Source organism: Lissotriton helveticus, chromosome 8, assembly GCF_964261635.1.
Source record: "Lissotriton helveticus chromosome 8, aLisHel1.1, whole genome shotgun sequence".
Taxonomy (NCBI): Eukaryota; Metazoa; Chordata; class Amphibia; order Caudata; family Salamandridae; genus Lissotriton; species Lissotriton helveticus.
Window position 1 is genome coordinate 1,688,541,923 of NC_136069.1, and position 20,765 is coordinate 1,688,562,687.

Here is a 20,765-nt window from a genome sequence, read left to right on the forward strand (position 1 = left end):
TTCTGGTACTCGAAAAAATTCCAGGTTAATGCTAATTCGATGCATTTCAAAACAAATGACTGGGGGGTATCATAAAACCAGTCCATACCACCAAGAGCCCGTGCTGCTGCCACCAGCGTGGCATCTTGAGGTATGCTGGTATATAGTGACTCGATGTCGATCGTCACTATATACTGGTTTGTGGGATCAAACTCCAATGTTTGTAAAATATTCAAAACATCAGTTGTGTCTTGTACAAATGAGGGTTGGTTAATTACCGACTCTCTGAGAAAAAAATCCGAAAATTGAGATAGGGGCTCCAGTACTGACTGAATGCCTGAAACAATAGGGCAACCTGGGGGTGGGCACTGGGGTTTGTGGATCTTTGGCAAGGTGTAAAATGCCGGGGTTCTTGGTTTTGAATTTACCAAGAAATCTGCCTCCTTATAATTGATCCACTTTTTCTCCAGCGCCTCCCCCACCCAGGTCTTGATGGTCTGTTGTAAATCAGGTGTGGGGTCCCTCATTAAAGGGTGGTAGTTGATACGTGACCCCTAACAACCTGAGGACCTCGGCGTCATAGTCACTAGCATTGAGCACCACCACCGCACCGCCCTTGTCAGCTGACTTGATTATGATCGATTTATTGTCCTGTAAGGACTTAACAGCCAGCCAGTCAGCTTTACTCATATTATTCTGGCGGTTTTGTCCAAAAGTCTGTTTAAGGGCTTCTATGTCACTCAACACTTTTTGCTCGAAAACCATCACCTCTGGGCCCACTGTGGCACTGGGAGGACAAAAGTTTGATGGTCTTCGGAGATCAGTGGAGAACATAGAAGGGGTCTCCTTTTCTTTATCACTAAAGAATTTGTGTATTTTGATTTTTCTCATCAACTCATACATCTCTTTCCGACAGTTAAATGAATCGTGGTGGGGGGTCGGAACAAAGCCCAAGCCTTTGTTTAGCACTTGAGACTCATCTGTGGTTAACGTATACGATGAGAGATTCACTACAATATCATTCACACTAGATATTACAGGTTGAAGAGTCGATGGGGGTTCCCCTACTGATGGTTTCTGCCTCTGCTGCGAGTGATACGAGGGGAGTACGTTTGCCATGTTGGCATATGAGTTGCTCTGCCCCTGCCCCTGCCTCTTGGTGCTGGCCGCCTCCTCCCCAATTCCCCCTGTGAGGTTGCCCTAAAAAAGACCGCAGTAAGGCTCCAAGATCTTCGTCCGATCTTGTATCTGTAGTGAATCTAACTCTGCTCTGGTTTGATGTTGCAGTCTGTTGTTCTCCTGAGTCTTCTTCCTCACTACTTGGAGTTATTTTCACCTGTCTACGCCCACGTCTCTGTTGATTCTGATATTGAGGTGGTTCTGTCACTATCTGATAATATTTATCATCTACATATGGGTAGGCCCATTCGTGAGTGAACCGATCTAAGTTCCTTGTTAGACCCTTAATTTTTTGGTTCACCATGTATGTCCTATATTCTGAAAGATCGCCCTGTATTCTAGCTGTTGTTTAGCATCAGTGATAGTGCTATCCCTCTTAATACTTTCTTCAAGTTCAAGTATCTCAGTTAGCAGTTCTTCGCTTAATCTCTTAGCAGTTGTAATAATAAGTACTAACCAATCGCGTGTGCATTTGTTTGCGATATAACTCCAGTCTACACGGAACTGTTTATCTTCTAAAAAGATCTTAGGTTCAATCCTTACTAGTAGACTAGGCGGGGCTGCTCCAACTCGAAGGTACTCGGTCATGAGAGCCCCATGTAAGGCAATCCGAACCTGTCGTTTTTTAGTATTAGACAATTTCTCCCACTCTTCTCTAGCGGTTAAAGTGGTTGTTAATGGGGCCTCTGGTAGGAGCGAAGGGCCAGAGAGAATGAGCGCAATCTGCTCATCAGAAAAAGCCAAGCAATTTCTGTCCATAGCACTATCCTGAGACAGTATAAATACAGTGATAAAGTGTCTATAAATTGGGAGCAAACCCAAATGTTAGTATAGTCAACTGGTGATTCATATAACCACAACACTCGACAACCGATGTGGAGACCACCCTACAGGGAATATAGAAATGCAGCTATAATACCCAAAGGGATGAATCTTTGGGTATTATAGCTGCATTTCTATATAACGAAAGATCAAAACCAGGTTGCATGAACATAAGTCGAACATCAGAACTGGTAATGCAAAATCATCAGTTGCTGCACATTTTGCTGAAGCCCATCACAATGTTTCCCAATTACAATTTGTGATACTTGAGACAGTGGAAAAACAGGAAGGTAGAGACAATAACCGTTATTTACTACAAAGAGAGAATCATTGGATATACTTACTGAACTCCAGCAAACCAAATGGTCTAAATGACCGGACTGAATTTATGTGCTACCTATAGCTTGCCATCACTGAATAGGCCCCCAGGTTTGTTCGGGCCCATGGCCTTGCTTCAAGTTTGGATATATTGGTGGCCGATCTGACCTACTTTTGTGTCATGTAATTTTTTCTTTTTTTAACCATTGAATATTGTCTATTAGAATTCATTCTGATGTATTTTTTAGAATCTTTCATGTTGGTCCTGTCCATCACCTATGCTTTGTGCTACCTTTTTACATTTACTAGCGATAACTTTATTCAACCAGTTTCCTTACGCTCAACAGTTCGTGATTGGTGGACACCCGATCACGTGATCGGAACTCCAACCAATCACGTCACACAACACAGAGGCAGCTCCCGCGCACGCTTCTAATATCTACCGCGATTGACCGCCAGCTCTGGCTGATTCGCGTTAGACGAAGACACATTCACGGTTGGGGTAAATCTTGAGGAGACGCTGCGTGTCCACTAAGTAAGTTTCAAGAGTTTGAATACTTACGCTTACACTGAATATAATACAAGCGATTAGGGAACTAACATGCTCTCCTCTCAACAGCTTTTTTATAACAAGAAGACAATGTGAAGTTGGCAGAATAACACGTGAGTGATGTTGATTGTTTATTTTCTGTAACCAAGCATACTCGGGGCTGCACCATGGTTTTGTCACGACTTTTTTGCTCGTTTAAATACATGTGTATGATTTTGTATGATATTTGATTTATAGACATTTTGAACAGCATACCTTTTGTCTTGCTTCTAGTATTTGTCCCAGATGAAGGGCTTTTAAGCCCGAAATGCATTGGACCTAACAAGTGATTATTCTTATTGAAAAGGAATGAATTATATGAAGAAACATGAACTTATGACCATAAAATAAGATCATTTCTCACAAATACGCCTATGAACTTTTATTCATATTAACTGTTTGTGGAGTATTCTAGCCACATAAGAGTGTGCGCCGGGGGATGCTTCCAACATCCTGTTGGAATCACAGTTCTTGATGTTAAATTGATTTGACACTTTTTGGACTGCTAATTGAAAAAATCTTTATGGTGTATTCCTGTAGGGATGGTATATATGTATACCTGGGGTCTGCGCAGATAAAGTTGAGAAAAAATGATGTGTTTAGAGGGAAAAACGGAGCGCAGATTGCACTGAGAGTGACACAAAACCCGTAAAATTATTATTTTAATAGTGTTGAAAAAACTCAATCTCTCGCAAGGGTTGCATGTTGAAAAAGATGTGTAGGAAGTTATTAGTCTTCGCTTAAAATTCAACTACAGTAGAGATCGTTAAAGGGTGCTTACCTACATAAAGAGTCCCCTCTACGGCATCTTGTCCCGACGACTGCCGCAAGAGCAGCGGAATCGGTTCCTGATGCCCTAAATGGCAATAATAAGGTGCTCACATTGTGAACAAATAGTAAAATAGTGAAAAAAAATAATTAACAATGATAACATTTATATAAGTTAGAAAGGAAAATTGGCAATTAAAGAGCCAATAGGTATGATTTGCAGTTTATCTTTGCCATAGTGAGATACGATTTCTGTACATTGTAGTATTTTCTGAGAGACCCGATGGAAGACGTTCGTTCCACGTACTCGGTCGTACTTTATCAAATTGTCTAAACATATGAATGATGTCGGATTTCACTCGGCTTCAGTGGAATTAGAACCCCACGCTCAGCCGGAACTATCTATCAAGCAAAGCGATCCTTCCATGAGCGGACGATGATTTTCTCCTCCATCCACTAATATCCGTAATCCCCGTGTTTACTATCCCTACATGATTATGAAGTCTACTAGACCAGTCACGATGCAACACACATAGGAAGCGTGGTGATATTTATTTTCCACACATCCATAAAGAACAGTCTTTTCCTTTGAACCCTACTTCAGTAAACGTGTTTGTGCAAGAATACAGACTTCCTGAAGAAGGCTCACGCCGAAACGCGTTGAATGGGAATGATCTTTTGTATTTTATGAATTAATTTGACTGTTTGTTATCACTTCTGTATTTTATATGGCATAATTTAAATTTACCTTCTGTACAAACAAATATTATTAATAACACCTTACCTGATCATCTTTCAAACAGCACATGTGTGCAGCATCTTATTTATATTTATGGCATATGTAGTAGAACCTTATCTGCATACATTTTATATCTACTAAAAACTTCCTACAAAAAAGATGAATGAATAATAAATAAAATAAGAGAATATATCAGGAACACACAGAGTGTCAGTGGATTCATTAGCACAACGGTCTTCCTCTTATTGTATAACAGGCACAAAACCCGGTGAAATTGTGCTCTTTTCTTTCTAAAGTATTGTTTCCCTGCCAGGGTTTATCTCATTAGGCAGGGGCCCCTTCCTTCCAAATTCAGTATTTTCTGGAACCATTGAAAGACTGACAATTTAAGTTTATTTCTTTGGTACTGCTCATTCTGGGAAGTACTCTATCTCCCCACGGATTAATCAACGTTAGAATCCTTTGGGTCCCAAATTAGATCCAGGTAAAATGAAGCCAACATATTCTTTTCTGACTCAACCCTGGGACAAGATAGGAGAACTTGGGAAGGGAAATGGACTGCCCACATGGAAAATTGACATCCATTTCAGAAGAAAGGATGCCTGTGCTCAAGAAATACATTTTGTTCTGGGCAAAAATGATCATATTTCAAAGTTTCGACAGCATCATCCTCATGGGAGTAAGCCAGTCAAAAGCGCAAACCTCTAAAGTAAGCCACAAATCCCACTTACAAGTGTGGAAGGAAAGGAAATACCCCTTTTCCACCCATCTGATTAGAGTGGCATAAATAAAAGAGCCTAAATTCATGAATATCTGCTGAATGCATATCTGGAAGATAGCAGCAGTCAACATAAATTTGAAAAGTAGTAGTAAAACCTACAAACGTGATGAAAAAAGTGAGACGTGAGAATCACGGTGTAGATCAATGTGGCAGAATGCACTAGTATCATTTTTTTATATTTTCAAGGGTCCATTTAAATCACATACGTCCAAATGCAGACGTCCCACCTCCCATTTGATTGTCAATGCCATGGGGGCCAAGTAGTTTAGTTTAGTTTATAGGCTTTTATAGCGCATGAATCACCTTCTGAATGGTATCTCAGCGCTCGAGTAATTTGCAGCAGAGGTAATGGCAATGGGCTTATCTAAAACACAGCTGTTTTCAAGGCTTCCCTGAATTGCAGCTAGTCAGGATATTGTCTTAAGACAATAGGGAGTTGGTTCCATAGGAGTGGTGTTTGATTTGAAAAAGCCTTTCCTCCTGTTCATGTCTTTTTTATTCTGGGGATTTTGAGCAGAGATTTAGAGCTTGATCGCAGGACCCTGTAGGGGGTGTAATGGTGTAGCCTATACGCCAAGTAGGAGGATCCCTTTCCCCATATTGCCTTGTGTATCATGCAACAGTTCTTGAACTTCAGGGCTTCTGTACAGGCAGTTTAGTGAGAACTCGTTGGCTGCGATCAGTAAGGCATTACAGTATTCTAGCTTACTCAGCACCAGGGTTTAAATCAGGGTCTTTCTCACAGAGGCTGGAAGATAGGGGAGGACTCTTCTCAGTAGGCCCAACACGTGGAAACATGAGCTCACCGTGTGTGTTACATGCTTTTTCATAGTGAGGGTCTGTTCGAGGTACACTCCCAAGTTCTTGGCTGTTATTGTGGGGGTTGGGGTGTTTCCCAGTTCTGGAGGCCACCAATGTGGTGCCCACAGAAGTGGGGAGTCTCCAAAGAGGGCTTCTAAACACTGGCACATGTCCATTAAATGTCCCTGAACTGGCACTAAAAGTGTGCCCCTTTATCGTGAGTGGCTGTGGGAGAAGCCGCCAGGAAACCCACACAATGAAATATACATGTGCCTATGATGTATTCTTCGCACAGTTCTATGATGGGGCACTCAGTAGCTTAGGTGTCTCCTTAAGATGCCATCAGAGAAATAAGCATTGGAAAAGTCTGCAGATCTGGCCCTCGCAGGATGTGCAATGATTATATTTCTCTTAAGGGTGCCAAAAAGTATAACATGTGACCACTTAGATGTAGCTGACACCATTAGGGGTGCTTTTAAATAAAAAACCTTGCTGTTGCACATGATTATTATAATTATTTTTATTATCATTACTAATATTATTATTATTACTAATATTATTATTATTATTATCATCATGATTATTATTATTTTCATTATTTAAAATAATGAATCACGACCTAAGCAAACACTCAAAACACAGTGTTAAACACTTTATAACTTTAAAGAGGAGACAGAAAATCAATCATGATCCAACTGGTTACCCAAAATGAAGGCAGAATAAATAACTAGCTTTTAATGTTAGTATGAAAATAAAAGAAAAAGCACATTTTAAACCATCTATTTCACTGAAGAGAAAGGAACTACTTTTAGGTGGATGTGAACAATGCACAGAGGCTTTATGCAGTCGCTCAAGGAGAAGCGAGTCAGTGTGTAAAGCGGGCAGTGCCACTGGCCCATGCTGTGTGCTGTGGTGGGTGGAAGCAAAATGTGAATGGTAAAGTAACAGACCAACACGCGAATCCCTTTGACTAAAAGCCCCTCAATGTATATTATGTTTGGATTTTTTGGTAAAGCAGTAGTCTGATGAGACAGCTAATGATGTCTCAAAGGCCAGACCTAAAAAAGCCTTGTATAAATGAAAACATATGTTTGTTGATCTAAGAAAACATACATTCATATATTAGTCTCTGGCACTAAAGGGAACTACTTTAGGGCATATTAAGAGATCATTACATCATGCTTGCACTACGGAACGTGGTACATCTGTTGACACAAACCTCGAAATCAGATTAGGGATGCTACGCAAAGCCAGTTTGCGTGGCTTTGAAAAGGCCACAAAATAATGGAGTAAGCAACACAGTGCAAATTGCTGCTTTGCCTTTCTCTGCACAAGAGAGCCATTCCATGGGTATTGCAGTGAGTGATTCCATGCAACTCCCATGGTTGTTGACCCATTCCTAGGGATTGCAATGAAAAGATACGCCTCCCAGAGAGGCATAATGCAGAGAAATAAAGTGCATTCTGCAGCACATGTAGAAAGAGAAATAGGACTCTCAGGATTGTTTCTGTGGAGGATGGTGGCCCTTCCTGCACAGGCACTGTGAGCATAAATTGAGAAGGCAATCCAAAAGCACTTTGTGCACGTTGTGCTCATGATGCAATGAGTGATGGTGCAAGTGACAAGTGAAAAACACAGCGAAAGACGCAAGGTGACAAGTTAACACCGATCTTACAGCGCAACTCATAACGCATACTCAACTTTGGTTCATAAAACGTTATAGATTGTCTAATCACTGAAAATAACTAAATTTACTGAAGTATTGATCCTTTTACATATGTTTTCATCACCTTGTCACTTGCGCCATCACTCATTGCATCACGAGCACAACGTGCACAAAGTCCTTCTGGGTTGCCTTCGCAATGTATGCTCAAAGTGCTGTTATAAATGTTTTGTATAAACTGTGATTTTAAATATATGATGCCATGAGCACTTTTGAAAGAATACCAGGAGTCTCGCCTTTTTGCTTCTGCCTTGCAATGTCATGTACATGCATATGTATCTGCCTTCCTTGATTGAATCCGGTTAAAACATAGTTGTAAATTACGCTTACTTACCCAGATCTCAACCTGGTCTATGGGTTATACTCCTGTTGTCTTTTACTACTTTGAACATAAAGAGGACATCATGCTGAAATGATTCAGTGGTGGTCCCATCCTCCTAGGACCACCCCAAGCACAGTTATGGGAAAAAATACAATCCAACCAATGGCCATGCAAAGCATTATGTGAGGATATTCTAGAGTGCAGTGAATATAAAGGTATTCAATATCAAAACATTCCTCAAGGGGCAGGCTCTCGGGCTCAGCTGAGAACTAATACTATAATATTCACTAAACTCTAGAATCCTGCCCCATAATGCTTTGCTAGGCCTTTGGTTGGCTTGTATGTTTGCCCATAACTTTGCTTGGCGTGGTCCTAGGAGGATGGGACTACCACCGAATCGTTCAGCATGATATGCTCTTTTTATTGAATGCATCTGCTTGCCCTCCCTCTAGGTAAAGGGTGCCCCAAAATTCATCCCCTCTCTCATTGCCTGGTATTTTCCAAAGTTGTCTTTTGTGAATTGGTTATATGTTTTTTAGCATGTAAAGTAAAGTTGATTTACCAAAGGGTTGTGGGGACAGTAGGTAACTCCACTGCGGAGCGGAGTGGAAATTCTTGGATGGATTCAGTGTTTTCAAAGAAATGTGTAGTTACCAAATCTCTGCAACCTCCACTAGCGGAGCGGAGTTCATTGCCCACGGTTAATAATAAGCTGTACATTACCTTCTTTTCCGGGATGATGCTCCTAGTACCATGTGAAGGTACAATGTAAGGGGGAAGGTGATGGGTTGGGTGAAGGGCACAGGGGGGATGTGCCCATGATGGGTAGGGGTCCGGACAAAGGAAGGGGGGAGGAGATGGGATCAATTTGGGGTGGGCGAAGAGAAAAGGAAAAGGTAATCAGAGGTCTAGATAGGAGAATCTTCCAAAATGATGGGATCTGAATGATTTCCGAGGGTAGAAGAGGTAACTTAAAGAGATTTACCAGAAGTTTGAAATAGCTAGTCTGTTTTAATGGCTGAGCAACAGCTACTTCGAATAGTCTCATGTAATATAAATTGGGGTAATAATCAAACTAAATTGAGAGCGACACTTCAATGGCTGTGGGAAATCATCACCATGTGATATTTTTGCAGGAGACTCATTTCAAAAGAACCAAATCTACCCCTAATGGGCAAAATTTATAAAACAGGCTTTTTTGGCCTTAGCTTATGCAGCGGTAAGGGGTATTTCAATATTATTCACATGTTATTGCCAAGGGGAAACCCTGCAGGCTATGAGTGACCCTTTAGCAGGAAGGGTAATGGGGAAGCTGAAAGTTGAGGAAAAGATCTTTCACCTAGTGAGCTATTACGGACCAATAAATGATAAGATCTTAGCTTTGGGAAGTTTGGGCCACACATTAACTCCACTACATGGACATATAATTATAGGAGGGAAGTTTAATTGAAAATCTGGGGCTGGATTTCTCTCATAGAAACAAGTCACAAAATAAACCGCTAACCTCTAGATACTTGAATAGCATTGTAGGAGATTTTGTATTAATGGATCCTTGGAGCATCCAGTACCCGTAAGGAAATACTTCACTTGTTTTGCAAAAAGGCATAACTCAGCATCTAGAATAGATTTCTTTTTAATTTCCCACCAGTACACAATAGTGAAGTCCTGGTATATCTCTACAACCTTTTCAGACCACTCAGCGCCGGTCAGACAGATTAAAACACAAGTCAGGAATAGGGATCAACCGAGGTGGAAGTTAGATACAACCTTGTTAACTGAAGAGAGTTGGACTAAAAAAAATCAAGAGCTACTTATAGAATATTCCCATAGAAATGTGGGATCCGCTCTTCCCCTCCCGGTATGGGAGTCCTGTAAGGTATTTATTAGAGGGGAAGCGATCTCAAGTAAGGCATGCATTATCGGGAAAATAAAGAACTGGCTGGCAGCTTCAGTGAGATCTCCATCAAGCAAGTTAATCTCATACCATATTGCATTCAGAAATAACGGTATGCAATGTAAAGAAAGGCAGGCAGAATATTTGAAACTTTTATGAGCATCAGTCAATAGTAAACAGAAATATGTGCATACAAGAGTGGTATGAAAAAAGTGAACAATCAGGCACATCCTTAGCCTGGTCTCTCTAAAAAAAAAAACAATAATGCCACTAGTAAACTTATTTATTTTGAGCAGAAAGACCAGGATGTCTACCAGATAGATGACATTAACAAGTTGTTCTTATCCCATTATGATAAACTTTATTTTGGCCCCAGCTACATCGATTGAAAAAATTGACAAATTCCTCAATATAATGGCATTATCTACTCTGACATCCTCTCAGAAGGCTCAGGTAATGGAACCAATTTAGGAAATAGAGACACAGGCAGCCATTAGAGATACACCATTTGGCAAAGACTGTGGCAATGATGGAATACCTATTGAATATTACAACATTTTCATGCCAAAATTAATTAGCCTATTAGTGCCATTATTTAATGCGATTCTAGAAGGGTGTAAGATCCCCCAAAATTTTTGGGAAGTATGTATTGTTAGCTTTTAAAAAAAGGGTAACCCACCTGACAATCCAGGATCATACTGCCCCATTAGTTTATTAAATAATGGTTACAAACGTTTTACTAAAATAATGGGGAGGAGAATAGCATTGAGGACGATCTATCAGGACCAATGTGTTTTTTAACCAGAAAGACTTCTTACTAATAATGCATTTGTTTACCAAAGCAGCAATAATCATGATTCACGTAGAAAAAGCCTTTGACTTGGTGAATTGGAATATCTTGTTTGCCATGCTAAAGAAGTTTGGATTTCCTGTAAGCTTAGTCGATATTCTACGGAATGTACATGAAAAAGCACACAAAAATAATAATCAGCACACAGGCGGCGGGCACAGTTAAAATCCAAAGAGGCACTTGACAGGGCTGTCCAATGTCTCCTGTTCTGTTTGCTCTCTACATCAAGCCAATAGCCTCCTTGATTTGGCTAAAGTCCTTAATCAAACCACTAGTAACGGAGGCACCCAAATGGTAATTATTTGTGGATGATCTACTTCTTTACTTAGAAGAAGATCCAGCAAATATTAATAATTTTTTTATACAATTAGATCTCTCTCTGATCAAGTGGGGTATAAAATCGATGATAATAAATCAGAAATGTAAATATTTAATTGCCATGAACAGGTTGTACCCCCGGTTCTTCGGATCCAGATAGCAGAGGATAATCCCATTCAATATTTAGGTATCTGGGTTTTGCACAATTTCACACAACTTTTTTCACTTAATTATACTACCACCATTAATAAAGTCAGAATTTTCTAAAAACGGGCAAAATGGCGGAGGTCACGTGCGCCAAATTAGGATGCACCCGCCACAGTGGCAGATGCATCCCGCATGTTTAACATTGCGGCGGGCGGTGCAGGCTGATCTTCTAGAATCTAAATTCTTATTGACTCATGATAACCACACCAACCTGGTGATAAGAATCGTGCCAGAGACTGTGGGTTTCATGTACCTCACTTTTAATGAGGGTGACACAGTCCCTATCGCTTACAAGTCTCACTTGTACACTTTGGCTGAGTTGCGGTTTTCCACTGTGGAAAAAGTTTTGACAGCAGTGCAGATGGCGATTCTTAAGGAAAGTGCACTGTCGCAAGGAAAATGCATTTTGGTTATTACTCCATATCCTGAATTGGAGGCAGTGACGAAAGCCAGTGTATCAAATTCCAAAACTTTACACCCTCGGTAGATAAAATGGGCCACGTCCTTGACATTCCTGGATGTCACCTGCATTTTTCATTCCTCTCTGCAGACTCAGGAGTTTTTGCAGTATGAATTTGTTCTGACCATGTGCCCACTTGAGTATCATTTACACTAACAGAAGCGCGCAAGCGTCTATGGGTTCCAAGCACGCATATTCTTCGGCCTGCGCAATTGTGGTAGGTACTATGGTGCATGGTGAATTCAAGTCCAATGTCGGGCATACACAGGCATTAGGGGACTGTACCGCCCAATTGGCAGAGCTTCGTGCTCTGATGCTTGCATTGAAGTACGCCAATCCCAGTGTGACTATTCTTATCGTAAGTGACTCTTACTACTGTGTTCAATCATACAATGACAATCTATCCTTTTGGACTCCAAAAGATTATCGTGACTCCAAAGGTCGCACAATAAAACATAAAATGATCTGGGATCGAGTGGCAGAACTTAAATAATGGCTGCCACTCGTGTTTGTAATTCATACTCTGGGTCACCAGCGTGTCGGAGTTCACGCTGTTGGCAATTGTCTTGCTGATGAAGTCGCAAAGACAGCAGTTGCGACATACGCAGTAGTAGCAGTTGCACGTTCCAGAAGTAAGATTGATGATGACATTTTGGCAGCTATTGCCGCAACAGAGAAGGGAAGTAATTACCCTAGAGGTTTCCCTTCTAAATACTCTTATCATTTAAGTCCTGATAAAGTTTCTTATGTGAGAATTAACAATGTTGGTGACAGGTTAATACCTAACACGGACCGCAGACAGACTTGATTACAGCAGCCCACGCTGGGATGGCCTCATCGCATGCCGGCGTGTCAGCTACTGTATCTCTTCTCCAGCAGAGATATTGGTGGCGGGGTTTGTACAAACAGACACATGCATATGTCCTTCAATGTGACATTTTACCAGCAAATTAAACCTTTTACAGCGGCACGCCTGCCCCAAACTCAGTTGTACATATCTAATAAACCCCTTGCGTGTGTTTATTTAGATCACTGCAGTCCTTTCTCATCTGATACTGCATATAAGCATATCTTAGTTGCAGTTGATTTTTGCACACTCTTTGTTTGTTTATGGCCAGAACACAGTGCTGATTCCAGAGCTGTCATAAGGGATTTGTGTGTCTTTGTGGGAATTTTTGCGTATGGTACCTTCCATTCGGACCATGGTCAAGCGTTTGCTTCTAAGGCATACAAGGTTGCCATGAGTTCTTTGGGGGTCCAGGTCAAATTTTTGTCTCCATACCGGCCTGAGGGTAATAGTGTTGTGGAGTGAATGAACCGTGACTTAAAGAAATCCTTGACAGCTAAGATATTAAGTACTGGCCGTGACTGGCTAACCCACCTCAATAGTGTACAACGTGCACTAAATAATCTCCCTAGAAGTTCTCTGGTTGGGCGGACTCCATACAAAATGCTCTTTGGCATCAAAATGTTTGTTCCGGACCTTGAGGGTCTAGACATGGCGGCGGCAGCTGCCTCCTTTGACGTAGATGAACATTCTAATGTTTTGCAGAAACTACAAGAGACCAGAGACAGTCTTGCAAAGGAACATTTGCCCTCCACATCTGATGCTGCGTTGCAGATTCTGGTAGACGGCTGGCTACCCCAAGTTGGAGAACTGGTCTGAAAGAAGATCGAGAAGAAGAAGGAATTCGGGCCCTCCTGTCGAGCTCCAGTTCCTTCTGCCTGGAGTGCAGGGTACAAGAACAGTCATTTTACCTCCTCTTCCTGGGCGAAAGGGGAACAGGTACATTTCCAGTGACAATGTCAAACTACACAGGGTGGGCGATTCTTCTTAGTATGACACCTGCTTTCTCGTGTCCAGAAATGGTGCGTCACTCTGTTTTGGCCTCGGATCCTGTCATCGGGCCTAATGTTGCCATTGAAATTAATACAGTTTCGAATCCATTATTGAATCCACCTGCTGGTGATCCTCTTAATGATACGGATTATACATACCCCACAGACTTGTCAATGCCTGATTTGGAGACCCTTGTGGCTAATCAATCACGTTTTTCATTTGACACTGGCTCGACCACATCAAAGTCCCCTTCAAAAGTTTTGATTTTTGCTACCTGGTTCAAAATTTTTTTTTAATTCTCCCTTGGACTTACATTTGGCTGGTGCTTTTTTCAATATTTTTATTCATGTCCATTTGATTTGCGGTGTATTTTTCCGATTTGTGAACGGACACTATGTTAAAGAAAGATCTTCAATTAGAGCGATTGATGGAACTTTGGCACCCCACTTCTGATCATACAGTTTGAAGAGAGACCAGACATTTGTGAATATAACTGCTTGGCCCATTTTATATGGAATTGTATGGGATGCTGTTAAGTTCCAGATTCATGGGCCAACTGAAGTTATTAATGTTCCCAATGTCCTCCGTGTTTCTATGGGGGATGTGGTTAAACAAAATATTTGCTCTGATGATTGGGACGTCCAAGCCATAGAGGCTCTGTTTTCTGATTTTAAATATTATGCTGCCTTTGATGCTGAAGATTTGTACCTAGATTCTGCTAATTATACCGATTTATACTGTTACCAACACTATGGAAATCACTTTCTGCATAAAGTTAACACATTTAGAAACGTGGTTAATTACACTGAATGGGAACACTGTCCTGCTCCTGTTGAAGGCAGCTCCAGGACGCTTTAAAAAAAGTTTTCCTACTTTACTGATTTTGATCAAACAAACCCTGGGCAGTTTATTTTAAGTTGACTGAGAAGTCCTATTCTAATGTTAGACTTACCCACACAAAATTGCTCTATTCAAAGTCCTTTATTGACCAATTGGCTGTAGGGGACTATGAACTGTGGAAAGATACCATTGATCTTAAATCTGTTTGGGGTTCTAAAAGTTGGCAAGTGAAAGGCACCGAGGCTTTGCATCGCGCATGTCTCATCCCGAACCATATGTTGTTTCTGAACTATACTATTTCACAAACCACATGCTTTGGATTGGCTACGTCTAAAAAATTGAATACCCCCGTTGGAATAATTATACCAGTGCTTCCCTTAGTGATTTACAGACCCTGTTGCGTAACTCATCCTTCAACATTTCTGGTCTGAATACTGAAGGCTGGCTGCTGTGGCAAACAAGTGCAGACTCCTGCCAGCTTCTTTTTCTAGGTTTGACTCCTGGTTATACTGAGGTTAGGATAGATCCCCATTTTCTGAGTGACCATTCAGTCACTACCTATTCTGTAGGCAAGCTCTGCTAGAGTTGGCTCAAGCACTCCACCTTAGCGTCAGTGAAATTACATTTGTCCAAATTAACTGACACGGCTGACCTGAATGACTCTGTGAAAGGTCCTGCACATGGCAGGTCCAAGAGATGGATTTATGCTATTTACAATGAGGTTTGGAAATTATCTCAAATTGAGACTGCATCTAGGCTGAGAGCTATTGATCAAGCTAATTTAGAAAAAAGTGCTTGCAGTCATAGACAATAGCATTAACACACTTTCCTCCCAAATTTACACATTAGATAATATTGTTTCTTCTGTTGTTGATAATGTGCAAGAAGATGTCGCAGTACTGTACCATGGACAAAACCAGTTACGTTCTATTATGCAGTTTGCATGACTTCTTCAAACGTTAAAATCTGGGAAGGTGCCTTGGGATTACATGAACACGACTTCGCTGTTTTTGCCTTTTAATTTGACTGTTAAACAACAATTTATATCAAAGAAAGATGCCACGTTTTCACTGTTACATATTGAAAAGTTAGAACCATTACCGTTTTCTGTGGCCGAATCGAACTCTGCGGTTTGGCTTATCCATGGGTTAATAACTCTACCTTTCCCTTTATTTAAATTTGAGGCTTGTATGAAACATTATGCTATAGGCAAATTTGAACCTTTGGGCGGTGCGTTTCTCCATGAAGTGTGGAATCTCCCGTTTACACATAGATGCTTAAGGGAGGTTTATTTGAAAGGTGAGGATTGCATGACAACCCCCGATCATTCCTTAGTCTGTAGCAATCTGCAATTGCACGGTTCGTGTAATGTGACAGTGCTAATTTTGCAAGTGTTTTAAAAGGCACACCCGCCCCTGCTATTACACCTACTTTCACGCTGTTAGCAAACTGTAGTTATTTGTTATTAAATAATGAAGATTGCTGTGGTATGCAAGCGGCAATTCCATATATCGTTACTGTTTCCCAGCGTGTTGTTTGCTTTAAGAATGTTCTGTTTCCTCCTCCACATGGGAGGCTTGATTTATCAATCTGGCCTTTTATTCCAACCTTGAAAGCAGAGTTCAACAAATAAGGGCTCTATTGTCCCAAAAAGAAGTCGTCTTTACATCTGCGCGTGAAACATTCGTCCTTCACGTTGCTAACACCCGAACTGAGGTGCATGCCTTATTAAATATGGAACTGCCCCTGCATTTCGGTGCTTTCATTCACGCAATCTTGAATGCCTTGTCCACAACGGGCTTGGCTCACTTTTTTAAAGTAGTAAGTTCTGGCCTTGTGACCTTGTTCCAAACTCTGGGGCTCATTAGGATGGAGGATTTTCCGCATCCTTCGGGCCGGCGGAAGCCACCGCCGGCCCGGAGGATGCAGAAAATCCTCTGCGGACCCCCCAAAGACCCACCGCCACATTAGGATGGCTGGTGGGTCCTGGTTTCAGTCCGCCGCTTTTCCGCCGCGGTTGACTTACAACCGCGGCGGAAAAGCTGTAACATGGCTGGCGGTGTCTATCAGACACCGCCAGCCATATTAGGATAGTGTAAAAGAGATGCTTTTCCGCCATGGAAAAGCATACGAATTTTGACTTCGGGGGCCCGTTGCGGGCCCCCTGGGTGAAGGGGGTGGGGGGTGCACATGGCGGGTACCCATGGTACCCCCCCTGCATTTGTATGCAGAAATTGGCAGGCACCGCGCGGTGCCTGACGCTTTCTGCATACAAATGCAATGTATGCATTTTTAACATTGCGGCGGGTGCAGCTTGCAGCTGCACCCGCCGCAATGTTAAAGATAGAGGATGTGACCGCCACCCTGGCGGTCACATCCTAATTTTCACGGAGGGAACGCCGCTGCCCATGCGGACGTTCCCTCCTACTCTGGGGTCGCGGACGGACTCAAGTCCGTCCGCGATCCTAATGAGCCCCTTAATTTGGTGTGATACCGGCATTTTTTCATTCTATTTTTTCCAGCCTGTTTGGCGGTTTCCCGTTAGTTCTCGCTATGGGACCCGACCTACTACTGTTGGTTTGCTTGCTGAACAATGGTTGCACATCCTGTGCCCCTTAACAACCAGCTCCGGCTGCTCTAGCTTAATAACCGGATGCTTGAATACTATGGATCGCTACCTTTGGCTACCCTGAGTGTGGCATATGGTTTGTCCTTCTGGTTTTCATACTTTACATGCGTGAAGCCAGTTTTCCACTGCCTCAATTGCAATTTTGAATGGGCCCTGGATTTGTGTCTATGGAATACGGTGTCCTCTAACCCGGATTATAATTTACTAATGAGCCCCTTAGTTGCTCATGAACTAGACTGTTCTGGTGTCAGGATTATGGCCTGCGCAGCGGCTCATGGGATCCTAGGCAATTGGGATATATGGACTGCTGCCCATGAGTCTTTGGCACACAGTTATCTGGAAGATCACCCAAGTTATCCTCTAATGGTAGTAGAGGCTCCAGCTGTTGAAGAACATGTGTGTTCTTTCCATTGCTAAATTGGATGGCTGAAATGTTCACAGATGGTAACAGCGACTTCCCATTGGAGGCAGTAGCGACATACTGTGCATATACGATGTTGGACTGAAGTGGCACCTTTTTTCTGCTTCATAGACACGTACTGGATTCCTGACTTTACACGCCATATTTTGTTTTCTTCACTCTCTCTCCACTTTCATATATATGTCATGGTCACCGAGAGTTGTTTTGAAAATTTCATGGATATTAATTCGGATTTCTACTCCCAATTGACGTGTTTGGCAAAATTTCTGAACTTGGTTCTGTCTCATTCAAACTTGAACTCTGAGTTCAACAATCTTTGTGCGTTCTCCGATCAAGGGAGGGTGTAGTGAGGCCTGAAACTAGTTAAATTCCATGTTATGTTAGCATGAGCTTATTAGAAGTTTAAACACCATGTTTTCCTTTCTGCCACTTTTGCACACAACGCTACATATAATTGTTGTTGTAAATTAGGCTACGTGAAATGCTTTGTATGAGAAAAGCTTGTTTTCGACATCCCTAGACTTAAATCATGACCTTAGTCTGCACAGTGAGTGCTGAAGCCGTCAATGTTATCATAACATAGAAACTGCTGTTCGTACTGATCGGCTAACGGTCTTAGACACAACAAATTGCAGCTGCAGGCCAGCCTAGATCCTGGCGTCTTTATTATCACACTGCAGTCATGATTTTACACACTTGGAAGATTTTCCGTGTCCAGGGATGCAGAGAGCCTTTTTGCTGATCCTGATGTGATTTACTTTTACTGAGCGGAAAGGTAGTGAGGTCCCCCAAACAAGCCTAAGAGACCTTCTTTAGTTCATAAAACATAGTTCCTAGCTAGGGAGATTGATTCACTAGGCGCTAATGTACCTATTTTCACCATCATTGTAATATGATTTCTCCTTTTGTGTGTTATGGAATTGTAACAATGCTGCTTACATTATTTCTAATAATATGTTTGCTTATGTTGGCTAAGATACTGCACCTGAGAGCACATCGTTAGAATAAATATTTTAACCTTACAGTGTCTCTTATTTACTCCTGTTGTGGACTGGTATGAGAGTATAACAAAAGAGTGTTCTAACTTCCCACGATTCCTGAGTTGATACTAAGTCGCATGTTCTAGGTTGTCTAATCATTGGTTTCTTTGCTATAGGAAGAAGAGCTAATGTGACACTGATGCTAGCTGGTTGGGGTTTTTTCTAGGTACTGAGGTGAGTTTCTGGTACCCCACAATTCACTGATGTCCTAGGTCTCTGTGCACACTTCTGTGTATGAGCAGGATCCTTGCAACAGATAGTTGGCATTTTCCTGTCTTAGCCATTTAATGCTTGTATCCTTTACCTGAGTTACATGACTAGGTGTAGCTGACAGTTGAGCTCTCTATATTCCTCCTAGACAGCCACACACAACAGCGAGCTTGGGTGTACCTGGATGGGTCATCCCTGGACCTGCCTGCATCTTTTGAAACCAGAACCCAAGAGTGATTCCTCAGTGACAGAAGGCTCCAACAACCTTGCACCTGCAACTGGACTTTGCCATCTGTGAGTCTACCCTGCCAAGTGGAGCCACCCCAGTACTGGACCCTTAGAAAGTGGGCCTAAGGTGCTGTACCATCCTCTCTGTATCCAGCAGAACCCGATGTACCTCCTCTACCTCACAGCAAAACGGCGAGCACAACCGACACATCACCGATGATGTGCAGATCGAAATCTCATCAAAGACCTGCATCGCATATCAGCATGTTGCTGCATCAGAACAGCTGCTGTGCAACACATTCTAGGGGCAGGCCTTTGCATCTCCCGCCAACATCAGCCTCCATAGGAATGCTATACTCCATATTGCAGACTTTCAGCTCCTTGGAACCAACGCATCATCCAGACTGCGCGACGCATCCTTGACTTTGAACTTCACATTGCAAACCCTTGTCGACTTTATATTTGGCAATGACACAGCAGGACCTCACACTGCAGTCTCACCTCATATTGGAACTAATGCATCACTTCAGCTGCATAACACATCTTGCAATGCTCTGCAAACCAGGAATTAAGGTATGCTATTCAGTCAATCAATCAATCAATCGGGGTTTTAAAGCTCGCTAGTCGCCCGTAAGGGTCTCAAGGTGCTGAGAGGGCGCAGCTCCATATCAGCCAAAGAGCCAGATCTTGAGGCTCTTCCTGAAGGTGTGCAGAGAGGGGGTGCATCTGATGTTGACTAGGATCTGGTTCCAGGCTTTGGCTGCAATGTAGGAGTAGGCTCTTCTACCTGCTCTGATTGTGTTGATGCACTAGGTTTATGCTAGGGCACGCTCGGCGGAGGTTCCTTTTGGGTTTGTCGAAGGAGACTCTTTCGTAGTGGTGTTTGGGTCCACAGTTGAGAAGGGATTTGTCGGCGTGGGTGAGTAGCGTGAAGGTTACTCTTTTCTCGATGGAGAGCCAGTGGAGTTCTTGCAGGTGTTGGGTGATGTGCTCAAGCCTTGAGATGGCAAGGACGAGTCTGGCCGCTTGTTCTGGATGGTCTGGAGTTAGCGTAGCAAGGATTTGTTGATTCCAGCGAAGTGGGCATTTCTGTAGTCCAGTCTGCTTGTTCTTAGTGTGTGGGTGATGGTATTTCTGGCTTTGGGGGGTCCACTTGAAGGTCTTGCAGAGAATGCAGAGAGTCTAGAAGCAGTAGGAGACGACGGTGTTGATCTGTCGGGTCATGGTGAGGGAGGAGTTGAGTATGATACTGAGGTTATGGGCATGGTCCGTGGGGGTGGGTGGGGTGCCAAGGGTGGAGGGCCACCAGGAGTTGTCCCACGCAGAGGAGGCGCGGTCCGAGGACTAGGACTTATGTCTTCCCCATGCTGAGTTTTAGACAGCTAGACAAAAAAACTGAGGTTCCTGTGGACACTTAATGACCGATATTACGCAATACATATCTGCACAATCGCAATATAACGGAGGTAAAAGCAAGTATGCGAGAGAAAAAATACATATAACAGAGTGTATAGAGAAACAAGGTAGGTTATATAGTAAATTCACACTGTTGTCAAATTCAGTGCAGAGTATCCCAAGTGAAAGTGGACCCTATCAAATATGGATAGTGAGTTTTTGTGTCTTAAAAACAAGGTTTCAATATTTGTACAGAAACGACCATTCAATGAATACAAAATAAATGTTTAGCAGCCTCCGAGTATAATAGTAGGAATTGAGAATTTGGTTCACTTCAACTTGTCGACGACGTTCCGACCCAGCTATCAATGGATCATCAGGACCTATCAGTGACGGGGCACTTGAAAAAGTG